The following is a 12,481-nucleotide window of genomic DNA, read 5'->3' as shown; positions in this document are numbered from 1 at the left end:
AATATTAAAGAATATGAGTCATTGGCTAAGGCTGGCTTCTACTAGGCCCGAAAGAGAATATGTAAATTTTAGATCTTGACAGTCCGTTAAACTGACTAATACTGTTGTGTTTAATCCTTTTTAGCGACTTATACAAGTCACGGATGGGCATATTTGTACATTTGTTTAGCTTTCATTGTTTCTATATTCTTATCGCCAAACAATTGTAAGGATACTTGTTTTTCTGTTATGGAAAGGGTTTTTTCTATTGTTTTGATATAAAATTTTGATTGAAACTGAAAAGTTTCTTATAATTTTTTTTTTACCTTTGAGATTTTCTAATTGGTGATACTTTTTTCTAAAAAAATTTAAACATATTGAGCTAGAATTTTTAGTGACATAGTCCTTATGTAAGATGATTGATCTGGGCTTTCTTATGATTTTATTGATTAAAGCTTATAATAATCTTACAGCCATTTTATCACAGTGGCTTGTCAACGGTTAACAAAGCTTTTACAAAGTCCCTAAATGCCCACCTGGCTAAACCGAAGAATAGAGCTTCCCACGACCTCTGATAAAATTTCTAAGCAACAATACCTGCTATTAGCCAATAAATCACTCGTTATTAGACAATAAATCAACTTGGCTATGATAGAAGAGAATATGAGAAGTGAAATATGAGAACTAGAATATGAAAAACTAGAAATATAGGAATTTTCAACACTTTTTTTGCAAATCCAACCATGTGGATGTACTTGGCATGGTGAATTTGCTAGGAATCAAACATTGGATCCTGTATTTTTTATTTAAAAAATGTGATTTTTGAATGCTTAAATATTTATGAAGATTATGAACCATTGATTTTAAAGACTTAAAAAATCTCATTTATGCATTAAAATCTGATGACTCAAGAGCAGGTTATTATAAAACCAAGCATGTAGATCACAAGAGACAATAACAAAAAATCCATGAAAAGCATAGTTGAGGCATTAGTTCTCATAAGAACTAGAATATGAGAACTAAAAATATGGGCATTTTCAACACTTTTTTTGCAAAACCAACCATGTAGATGTTCTTGGCATGGTGAACCATTGGATCGTGTATTTTTTTATGAAAAAACTGTAATATTTTAATGCTTGAATATTTATGAAGAGTATGAGCCATTGATTTTAAAGCTTTAAAAAAAATCTCATTTATGAATCAAAATTGGATGATTCAAGGGAGGGTTCTTATAAAACTAAACATGTTGATCACATCTGTATGGTTAGATTCAAAAGAGAAGAACAAAAAATCCATGAAAATCACGGTTCACAAAATAGTTCTCATACATATTTTCAGTTCTCATATTCTAGTAACTTTGTATGTATGTATACAGGAAAAATGAAGTATGTTTACCAACCAAATATGTTTGCTGGTATGAATCGAGATTTCCATGTTTTTTTTTTTTTGCAAATCTAACTCTGTAAATGCATTCGGCATGGTCCATTTGCTAGGAATCGGCTCTTGAATCATCGTAATCGGATCAAGAAATGTGATTTTTTATGCTTGAATATTTATAAAAATCTAAGTCATTGATTTTCAACCCTTAAAATATCCTTCTTATACATTATAATTAGATGATCAAGAGCAGGGTTACCGGAAGCGCCTAGCTAAAAGGGGAAGCGCGCTTCCCCGAGACGCGCTTCGGAAGCGCGAAACGCGGCGCTTCCGAAACACACAGGGAAGCGCACGTAAAAAAGAAGAAGCGTGTCCCTCTTTAAAGGGAAGCGCGTCCCCCTTTAAAGGGGGACGCGTCCCTCTTTAAAAAGGGACGCGTTTCCCTTTAAAGGAAAACGCATCCCCCTTTAAAGGGAATCGCGTCCCCCTTTAAAGGGAATTGCGTCCCCCTTTATAGGGGGACGCCTTTACAAAATACCAAATTTACCCTTTTTTAAAACGAAATTGACACGTGAAAAACAAGAAACAAAAAAAAAATCTGAATAAGGGTAAAACAGACATTTTAAAAAAAATTGTGAAAACTTAAGGGCGAAGGCAGGGTTTTTCTTTTTCACCCGACTCCTCTCTCTCTCTCTCTCTCTCTCTCTCTCTCTCTCTCTCTCTCTCTCTCTCTCTCTCTCTCTCTCTCATTTTCGACCACCGGCGACCTCCGACGACCGGCGACCTCCGACGATCTGCGACCTCCAACGATCGGCGACCTCCAACGATCGGCGACCTCCGACGATCTGCTACCTACGCCGATCTGCTACCTCCGACGATCGGCGACCTCTGACGATCGGCGACCTCCTCCTTTGTTGACATCTGAAGACCTCGATCGAGCAATGTCTCTGTTCAGGTATGTTCCTCTCTCTTCCACTGACGTCCGGCGATCTCTTCCATTGCTTAGCAAGGTTGTAAGTGCACAGGCTCAACGCCTCGCTTCGCCTCTGAGGCGTACGCCTCTCACAACACTGCCCCCCCCCCCCCCCCCCACACACACACACATGAATCCTAGCTACGCCACTGCACTGAATCAATGAGGCAAAGCGCCTCGCTTCGCCTCTGAGGCGTACGCCTCAGGTAATGACGCGCACGCCTCAGGTAATGAGGCGCACACCTCAGGTAGGTAATGAGGCGCACGCCTCTGGTAGGTAATGAGGCGTACGCCTCTCACAACACTGCCCCTGAACTTCGGGGGCAGCGTCCCCGAATTTTTTTTTGACATAAAATAAAAAATGGCTACAATTATTAATAAAAATCTATTTCATATGGACAAATCGAACTATTTGCTGCAGTCAGGGCTGGGTAGGACTGAGCTGGGCTACAAAAATGAATAAAAATCTATTTCATATGGAATCAGAGTTGGGCTAGCCGGCTAGGACTGGGCTTTTTAAAAAAATAAATAAATAACTGTTATGGTAGCCTCCCGAAACAGTTATTTATTTTTTATTTTTTAAAAGCCCAGTCCTAACCAAGCCCTGATTCCATATAAAATAGATTTTTATCCATTTTTGTAGCCCAGCCCAGTACCTAACCCTGACTGCAGCAAATAGTTCGATTTGTCCATATGAAATAGATTTTTATTAATAATTGTAGCCATTTTTTATTTTATCTCAAAAAAAAAAATTGGCTGATTCACAAATTTTGCTATATTCATTGAGTCTTGGACTCTTGGCTGATTCATGTACTGATTTGTTAAATTTGATTTGATGGGCATATTCTGATAAGAATAAATAGAACTAGTATGCAGTTCTTTTTAGATTGGATTTATCAAGCTTCTACCTATTTGTGATTTCTTGGGTTAAATTAAATCTATAGTGTTTCAAGTTTCAACTGTCATGTTTGTTTGAGATTTAGTTTGATTAAACTTAAATTTTAAGGCTTGATGCTTTCTTCTGTATTCATTACGGGTGTTAATGCTATTAGAAAAAGGAAATCTGATTGGTTTCATAGTTCTGAAATTTAGATTGTGACTGCGAAGCTGTGTGATACATATTGTCTGGATTATTTTAAGAAATGAGCATGATTAGTTTATGTGCGCTGACATTGAAGTTGTTTAGTAAACCCCACGGTATTTTACGGGAATTCGATTGCAAGGGGCGTTCATGGTTCACTTTGAGTCTTTTTTTTTCCTTTTGTTTTCGCATTCCACTCTCCATCTTTTGCTGTTAATAATAGTTTTTTTAAAGTGTTCTAAAATGATTCCTATACTTTTATGATGCTGGTATATTTGCATGTTCTTTGCTTCATTAATGACCATCACAAGCTATGATCATGATAATTATGATGACGATGATGATTCTTTTTACAATTTGGAGCATGAATCGTCTAGTGATGTTGGGAAGGATAATGCAAGAAAGGGCAAGACCAAGAGGTCTTCTGATTGTCCATATGAGTTTGAGGACAGAAATGAAAATTGTTTTGATGAGGAAGATGAAGAAGAATATGACTACTATTCTGAAGATGACCAAGATGATGAACCACCTAGCATGCATAAAACAATAGTGCTATGGCGCCATGTATTGAAACAAAAGAAGAGTGGGCAAGGAAAGCAAGGCGGAACCCAAGTTTTTATGTGCAGGCACTGCAAAAAAAACTATCATGGGTCATATACTCGAGTTTTTGCACATCTCATGGGATCTCCAAAGGGACAAAGTGTTGGGATTGCCTTTTGCCCTGTAGTTACAAAAAATGCAGAATTGGCAAAAAAAATAAGAGGCAAGTTCGTCGAGTGGAGGTTTCATCAAGTGCATTTGAGTTGAGGAGATCAAGAATTGATACTCCGAAGAAGCCTATTAGTATGACTACATCATCTAGTGGAAGCCGAAAAACAGTTGATATTCGTGATACCTTTAAAAAGGTAGAAAGAGATGATGTAGATCACAAAATTATCAGATTTTTGTGTGCAAATGGCATACCTTTCAATGTGCTTCGATCACCATATTGAGAAGAGATTATATCTACAGTTAGTAAAGTGCCTGGATATAAACCCCCATCATATGAAAAAACGCGAACAACGTTGTTTGACAGTGAGAAAGAGTGTGTGCACAGGGAGTTAAATGAATTTCGAGAAAAGTTTGAGGAGTTTGGAGTTTCCATTGTCTCAGACGGTTGGACAAATATCAAGAACAAACACTTGATAAATATACTTGCCTCAAACTATTTTGGCTCGATGTTCTTATATGCAAGCAATTTTTCTAATGTGCAACAGTCAGCTGCAAACATTGCCGAGTTTTTGAAGACGGGATTTAAACTTGTGGGGCCTTCTAATGTAGTGCAAGTGATTACAGACAATGCAGCAAATTGCAAGTTAGCAGGTGAAGAATTAAAACAAACGTACAAGTATATTTTTTGGTCACCTTGTGTTGTGCACACACTTAATTTGATCTTCAAGGATTTGGCACATGAGTTTCATTGGTTGGGAGAAACATATTTGCAGAGTAAAGAAATTGTGAAGTATATCACAAATCATTCAAAAGCACTAGCAATCTTTAGAAGTAATGAAAAATTAGAATTAATAAAGATTGCAAAAACAAGGTTTGCTTCACATTATACTACTTTAAAACGCTTGCTTGATGTGAAGGAGAGTTTAAGGCTCACGGTAATTTCAGATAGATGGAGCGATTGGAAGCAATCATGCACGGATGACACTATGAAAAAAAGGGTTGTTACAACAGAAACAACTGTTCTTGATGAAGAATATTGGGATTTTGTACGATTAGCATTATTGATTACAAAACCCATATATAAGATGATTAAATTTTGTGATCAGGAAGGCCCTATAATTGGTGAAGTGTATGAAGGCATGGACAACATGTTGGGGGAAATCAAAGACAATCTAAAGGGACAACCAGATTTATATGAACAGATTCATAAGATTGTCTCAAATAGATGGGATAGAATGAATGTGCCTCTCCATAGTCTAGCCCACATGCTTACTCCAAAATATTACGAGTCGGAGTATCTCAAAATCCCAGCAGTAGGAGAGGTCAAACGAGTTTCTCCTGGTAAAAATTTTATTCTATCTATTTAATAAAGTTTAAAGTTTAATGTTTAATGATTTAATTATTTTATTATTTCATTTGTATTTTCTTGTTATAGTTACTAAACATTTTTTTTTTTGCAGAAAAGGATAATGATATCTTAGACAGTGCAATGCTCGCGCTTGAAGTCATATCTTTTGGAAATGAAGAGCTATCTACACTTTATAGGTCACAACTTATGGCTTTTGCATCAAGAAGTGGAAGATTTAGCCGAAATGCAGCAAGAATAGATGCACTGAATCCTACAATGTCGGTGCTTAATTGGTGGCGTTTTTATGGTGGTGATACACCTGAGTTGAGAGCATTAGCCATTAAAGTTTTATCTCAACCTATTAGCACATCTTCTGCAGAAAGAGTATGGAGCACCTATAGTTACATTCACAATGTTAAAAGAAATAGATTCAATGAAGATCGTGTTGATACCTTAGTGTATATTTATTCCAATCTTCGATTGATTGACAGGTATAATTAAACTGTGTTGTACTTTTGTTTTGGTATTTTTTTTTTCTCTTTTTCTATATTTGATTGTTTATTAGCATTCATATTTTATATTCTTGTTATAAAAGGTGCAACAATCGCTACAAAGAAGGGCCTAGTTGAAAATGGGATATCAATCCAGAACTTCCTATTGTAGAAGAAAATATGTTGAGATTAGAGGATATGCGATGGAGAGATTTGGATGATAGTGCACAACAATCAAGCACTATTTTCAAATCCAAACATAAAGATGCACAACCAAGAGCTCCATTATCTCCAATAATCATACGTACAAATGAATTTGAAGAGGATACAAATCAATCCAACAGAGCTAGTAGAACTGCAGATATACAAGAGCGACCATCAATTCCTCAAGGTCGGATTGATCGTTTCTTTAGCAGGAGACTTAGGCAAGGTATGTTGATATTGTGTTTTTTATATTTTAAATTATGGTTTTTGAACATTTTAATTTTTTAAGGTATTCATTATAAGAAATGAAGGAAGGAGCAGAAGACATGGTCGTGGAGGACAAGAAGCACGTGATGATGCAGAAAGTTCACGATCTATTGCTGACTTGAAGGGGAAGAGAAAGATGACAGATTAATGAACTCTTGAATTATTAATTGTTTTTTTGATGATGTAGTTGGAGTAGTCCAACTTAAAAACTTTTATGTTACTTTTTTGTCATGGTCTTATAACATTTTTTTGGTATACTTTTATTTTGAATCTTGCATGATGAAGTGAAGTACTGGATTATGTTAATTTTAAGGTTAGACTTAGAGTTTAGAACTTTGTAGCTTATAATTTACAATTTAGAAATTTATAGCTTCTTAGGTCGCTTCCGGTTCGCTTCCTATGTCGCTTCCGAGACGCTTCTCGATTCGCTCCTAAGTGGTCCCACGCTTCCCGCTTCCTAAAATTTTGAAAGTGCCTCGCTTCCCGTTTCCCGCTTCCGCTTCCCGTATCGCTTCCTGCTCCCGCTTCCTCGACTGGCAACTCTGATCAAGAGTCTATTTCTATAAAACCAAGCGTCTAGATCACACCCATACTGTGAAATTTTAAATAAATAAATAACTATGAAAATCTTTGTTCATACAAGTAAACATATTTGGTTGATAATAATATTTTAGTTACCCTATATATATATATATATATATATATATATATATATATTGTGCACCAACTTTGAAAGCCCTTGTAATATGTTGCAGTATGGGACGTAGTGCAGTGCAAGGTGCCAAAGAGGTGCGTGTGCCTAAGGGCATGTCACTGTATGTGTCTTTGTACCAAGGTTCAGCAGTAAGTTGTTTAAGCGCATGACATGTGCATCTGCAAATGCACAGAAGCAGCAACGAGCATGAAGTTGTGTGTGCAGTGTGGTGGAATGCCTCTTGAAAGTATGGATATGCTGGCCATGGCTTGAGAAAAAAAACAGGGCCAGACCCCTGGCATTGCAGGCCCATTGGACTGCATCATAGTAAAAAAACAACTTGCATCATAAGATTCTAATTTGATTGTACCTAGAACCGAGTGCATTAAATATAAATGCTACAATTAATGCTTCATTTCCAACCCAGGTACAATGAGAATACAAGACAAAAAATGGGTCTCAAGTAGGAAGGAGTAATCGGAAAATTAATTGCCTAGTTCAAATGAGCCATATTAACTCGATATCTAAATTCCAAACCTCTGTTTTCCATCCTTTTTCAACAGTAATATGCTACAATATCAAGTTTCAGCTTAGATCTGGATCTACATGGACTTGAAATTTAACCAACAGTGTGCATATAATGGATCTAGTGAGGACTAACGCTGAGTCCTACACTGGTTCGTGCAAAATTGGGAACACTGCCCATTAAAAGAGGGACTGGATGTTTTGGATCTGAATAAATTGTACTCCTGACTCTTAGGGGTGCAAACAGGTCAAATTCAGGCAAGATCTGAATTCACATCTTTAACTGTAGATCGGGATTCAAATCCAGATCCAAGGTGGCAAGGTTGAATCTGAATCTGAAATGCATGTGGCAGTACTGGATCCAGAAAAAATAGAACTAAAGCAAGCTATTTACATGTAAAAATGCAAACAGATCAGAATTTGATTTAGATAAATTCCAGATCCGACTTAAAATGTTGATCCAGATCCGAAAGTAATTCTATTGAACAGACAGACTCTAATACAATCCGAATGCACATTCAGATTTTACTTAAAGGATCCATATATGGAAATACCATGTCAAACTCGGATCGGATATTTGACCATATCCTATCAATTTTGAGCTCTACTCTTGATAAATGCAAAACTTTGGTTCTGGTCTTCTAGAATGGATTGATCCAAACTACTAGCGAGACTTGAAAGCAAGGCAAAACCCCAGGTGAGGCCGACGACCACCATGCCTTACATGGCCCACTTCTGAAAGGTACCGTCCCACATCTCAGCACCCTCACAGCCACCCCACTGGTAATGTGAAAGCAATTATATACTTGGCATGTGGGTGACAAGAGAATGCGTAGGACCACAAGGGGTCTCTTCTTACTCACGATTCAGAGTTGCCTCAGTAATTATGAGTTAACTGATTCCGGTGGTGGTCCATTTTTTTGAGGATTGAAGGTCTAGTGGTCCTAATGCTATGAATTGAAGACTCTCTCTCTCTCTCTCTCTCTCTCTCTCTCTCCAACTAGTGCATTAAATATAAATGTCACCAACTTGCAGAGTTCTTGACAAGGTTTTTGTCACTCCAAATTTGTTGGATCTCATTCCTGATGTCAAGTGTGTCTTGATGGCTCCCTCTATCTCAGACCATGGTCAGTTAATCACTATTTGAGGGGATGGTTTTAAACAAGCCAGGAGTTTTGTGTTTGAACAATGGTGGCTCCAAGAGCCAGACTTTCACACTATTATTTCAGACTTTTGGAACAAGCCTTCCAATGAGCAGTGGGCAGCTATCCGGTGTCATGAGAAGTTGTCTCTTCTCGCTAAGGATATCAAAGCTTGGCTCCATAATCAAGATGTGGCTAAATTTCATCAAATGGCTACTTGGGAGCAAGAGATTTCAACATTGTATCAAACTATGTCTTCCCGGGAGTCTCTATCTGATTCTCACATGCAGAGTTTGCAGGACAAATCTACTGACTTATCAACGCTTTTGAAAAACTGGAGGGTCAAAGAGGAAATTAGATGGAAGCAACGGACAAGGGTGAAATGGCTTGCGGCCGGAGACGATAATACTAAATTTTTTCACTCATATGCTTCTCATCGTCATAGGAGGAATGTTGTCTCATCAATCACCATTGGGAGCGTTTTGTACCTTAATCAACACGTTATTTCAGCTGTTACTCAATATTTTAAAGATTTATATTCTGTTTCACTTACTGCGAAGGGTGTCATTGGCCTTGTTTCTGTCGGTTCGATTTGGCAAGATCAAGCCAGAATTATGCAAATGAGGTTCTCTGAAGATGAGATTTTTAGGGCCATCAAAGGTTTGTCGGGGTGGAAAGCTCCAGGTTCTGATGGGTTTCATGTGGATTTCTTCAAAAAATTTTGATCTTGTGTGAAGCCTGATATTATTAACATGTTTGATGAGTTCTATCTCAACTCTAGATTGCCTATTCAAACCCACTTGGCAATTATTTCTTTAATTCCGAAAGAGGATGATGCCACTGATATCTCTAGGTTTCGCCCGATTTCTGTTATGAGTGCTCTTTATTGGATGATTGCTAAGGTATTGGCTAATAGGTTGAAGGTCATGGCTCACCAAATTTTTTCGAACTCTCTGTTCGCCTTTATCCACAATAAGAGGATTCATCATTCATTCATCTTGGCCTCTGAAGTCATTCACTCCTTACATCTTAGTGGGCAACTTTATTTTTCACTTAAATTGGATTTTCATAAAGCCTTTGATTTTGTGCATTGACCCTTCTTATTTCAAATGTTATACAATTTTGGCATTGGTCGTCATTTTTCTAGGTGGGTGAGGGAATTGGTCTCTAATGCTCATGCCATGATTAAGATTAACGGCACTAGAGGTGGCCAGATCAATTTGGGGCGTGGATTAAGGCAAGGCTGCCCTCTATCGCCTTTGTTGTTCAATGCCATTGCTGAGGGTCTCGTGGTGTTGCTCAAGCATGCTGCGGAGAAATGCCTGATAGATCCTCTAGATGTTCCAGATTTTTTGGACCATATTCTTATTTATGCTGATGATATAATTATTTTTGGGCGAGCAAACGTGCAGCAGATGCTTAGATTCAAGCTTATTCTCTAGTTCTTTCTTTCTCTTTCTGGGCTTTCCCTAAATGATAGCAAATGCTCTCTTACTATGTTCAATGTTCAGTCTCCTATGCTTGCAGTGGGTAAACAGATTTTTAATTGTGCAATCTCTGAGTTTCCGATGACATATTTGGGTCTGTCGTTACAAGTGAAACGCCTCTCTTCCGCTGCTTGGTCTCCAACTATTCAAAAAGTGAAAAGCAAGCTTCTTTCGTGGCAGGCTTCTTATCTCTCCATTGCTGGCCGTCTGACTTTAATCAAACATGTTCTTTCTTCTATCTCTGAATTCTTCATGTCAATGTTCGTGATGCAAGCGGTGGAGACTGATCTGGAAGACATGGTTGCTTACTACTTGGTGGTTTGTTTGGATGGCACGCAATGATGCTACTTTCCGTCAAATTCCGGTCATCTTTAATCATCTTGTCCATAAAATCCTGGTTGATGTATATGCAATATTACGTATGCATCTTAGAGACCTCTCCTCTCATCTGAACGTCGTTCACTCAACGGTGGTTTCTTCGAATCCTGCGGATCCTGGTTGAGTAGGCTTTGTTGTTTTGTTGCTAGTTGTCTGTAGTTTCAACATTAAAATACAATCCAAACTTGTCCAATTGATATTCGAGTTGTGTGGGTTGAAACTAAGATCCATATTTGTGTCCAGGTCATGCGTTAAACTTATCAAAGGTAGGATATGTGGAAGCAAGTCAACTTATCCCCGTTGGGAAAACACAGGAACAGACCTGTTCAGCTTGCTAATAAGAAACCAGCACTCGATCTAAGGTGTCTTAAGTAAAAAAAGAAGCCCATACGCTCAGTGCAATCTCGTACTTCAGTGTTTTGGGGAGGACTGGATTAAAGTCAATCTTAGCATTTTTGTGTTTTGATAAGAACTCCAAGACTCAAACTCACATTTTTATGCTAAAAAGGTGAGCACTTTAGGAGGGGTCGAATGAGATAGTTAGATGGTTAGGTCACACTGCATTGCTTATCACTAGTTTGCTTATCAAGAAAGGACTTGAAAACCTTTTACCATTGAACTTACACTTATTGGGTTCCTTTTGTTATAATTGATTGTACCTGCAATCGAGTTGGAATGAGTTGTCTTGACACAATCTAGACTAGGTGTGTTCAGCATGCTATATTTAGTATGTTTGTCTCTTGGATCATGCTTTTTTGACGCAAAAACATATTTTTATGAGTTGAGAAAAATTGATAGATTGATAGTATTGATTTTTTGGATTGCTGAAAAAACCTGTATAGAGGTCAGATTATTGTGATCCAAAAGTTGGTTCCCACTAAATAACACGTGTAGATCACATTATGGTGTTAGATTTGAAAAAAAAAAAGAGTTTTGTCACTTTCTCAAGTTTATCATATTTACAATGGACTGTAACAAATATATTTTCTTATTTTATACATATAGAGTAACCAGTAACAGTGGATGAGCAAATCATTCATTGTTATCGGACAAACTTATGTCGTTGATCGTGTGTGGATCAACATCAGATGATTTTTTTTAATTGAAAAATAACTAGCAACAGCACTACTGCTAATTGTCGTTTTTCACCAAGACAATTAGTGGTGGTCGTGACCACCCTAATTGTCACAAATTAATCATGGACACACGTCTGACCATTTTAGCCTGTACATGATCGAATTCTTGGCCTGATATATGGCAGGTTTTTAGCCTGTCATATAACCAATTTATGGCCTGTTACATAGCAAAATTTTGAACCTGTCATATAGTTTATTTTCAACCTATTACATGATAAATTTTAAATGCATAATCATGTGATTGTTCATGTATGTCATGATAAGACTGTTCATGCTCTATAAAATGTTACATAATGCATACTTCTATATGACTGTTATGCACACTTTTACAGGACTGTCATGCCTTATTAATGTTACTAAAACTATGTTATGTGACTGTTAGGCATGTTTTTATGCAACTGTTATGCATACTTTTATATGACTCTTCATGTGTCATAACATGTCACAAAATGAAATTATATGGGTAAGTGTCGTGAAGAGACCACATATGTGCAGAAGGTAACATGAGACTTGCATATGATTATTGGTTGGGGCTGGGATGGTTTTGCTTAAGCCCAGCCAATTGCCAATGAAGTTTTAGTGTTGTACCATGCAGGATAGGTTTGGGCTCAGTATGTTTTGATTGGAAACCCGAGCGTGCCCGAATTTGGTAAAGATATGGTTATTTACATATGCTCATAAACTTTAA

The sequence above is a fragment of the Nuphar pumila genome, chromosome 8 (assembly GCF_984573655.1).
Source record: "Nuphar pumila chromosome 8, dmNupPumi1.hap1.1, whole genome shotgun sequence".
Lineage (NCBI taxonomy): Eukaryota > Viridiplantae > Streptophyta > Magnoliopsida > Nymphaeales > Nymphaeaceae > Nuphar > Nuphar pumila.
The sequence above is the reverse complement of the archived record's forward strand: the minus strand, read 5'-3'. Positions refer to the sequence as shown.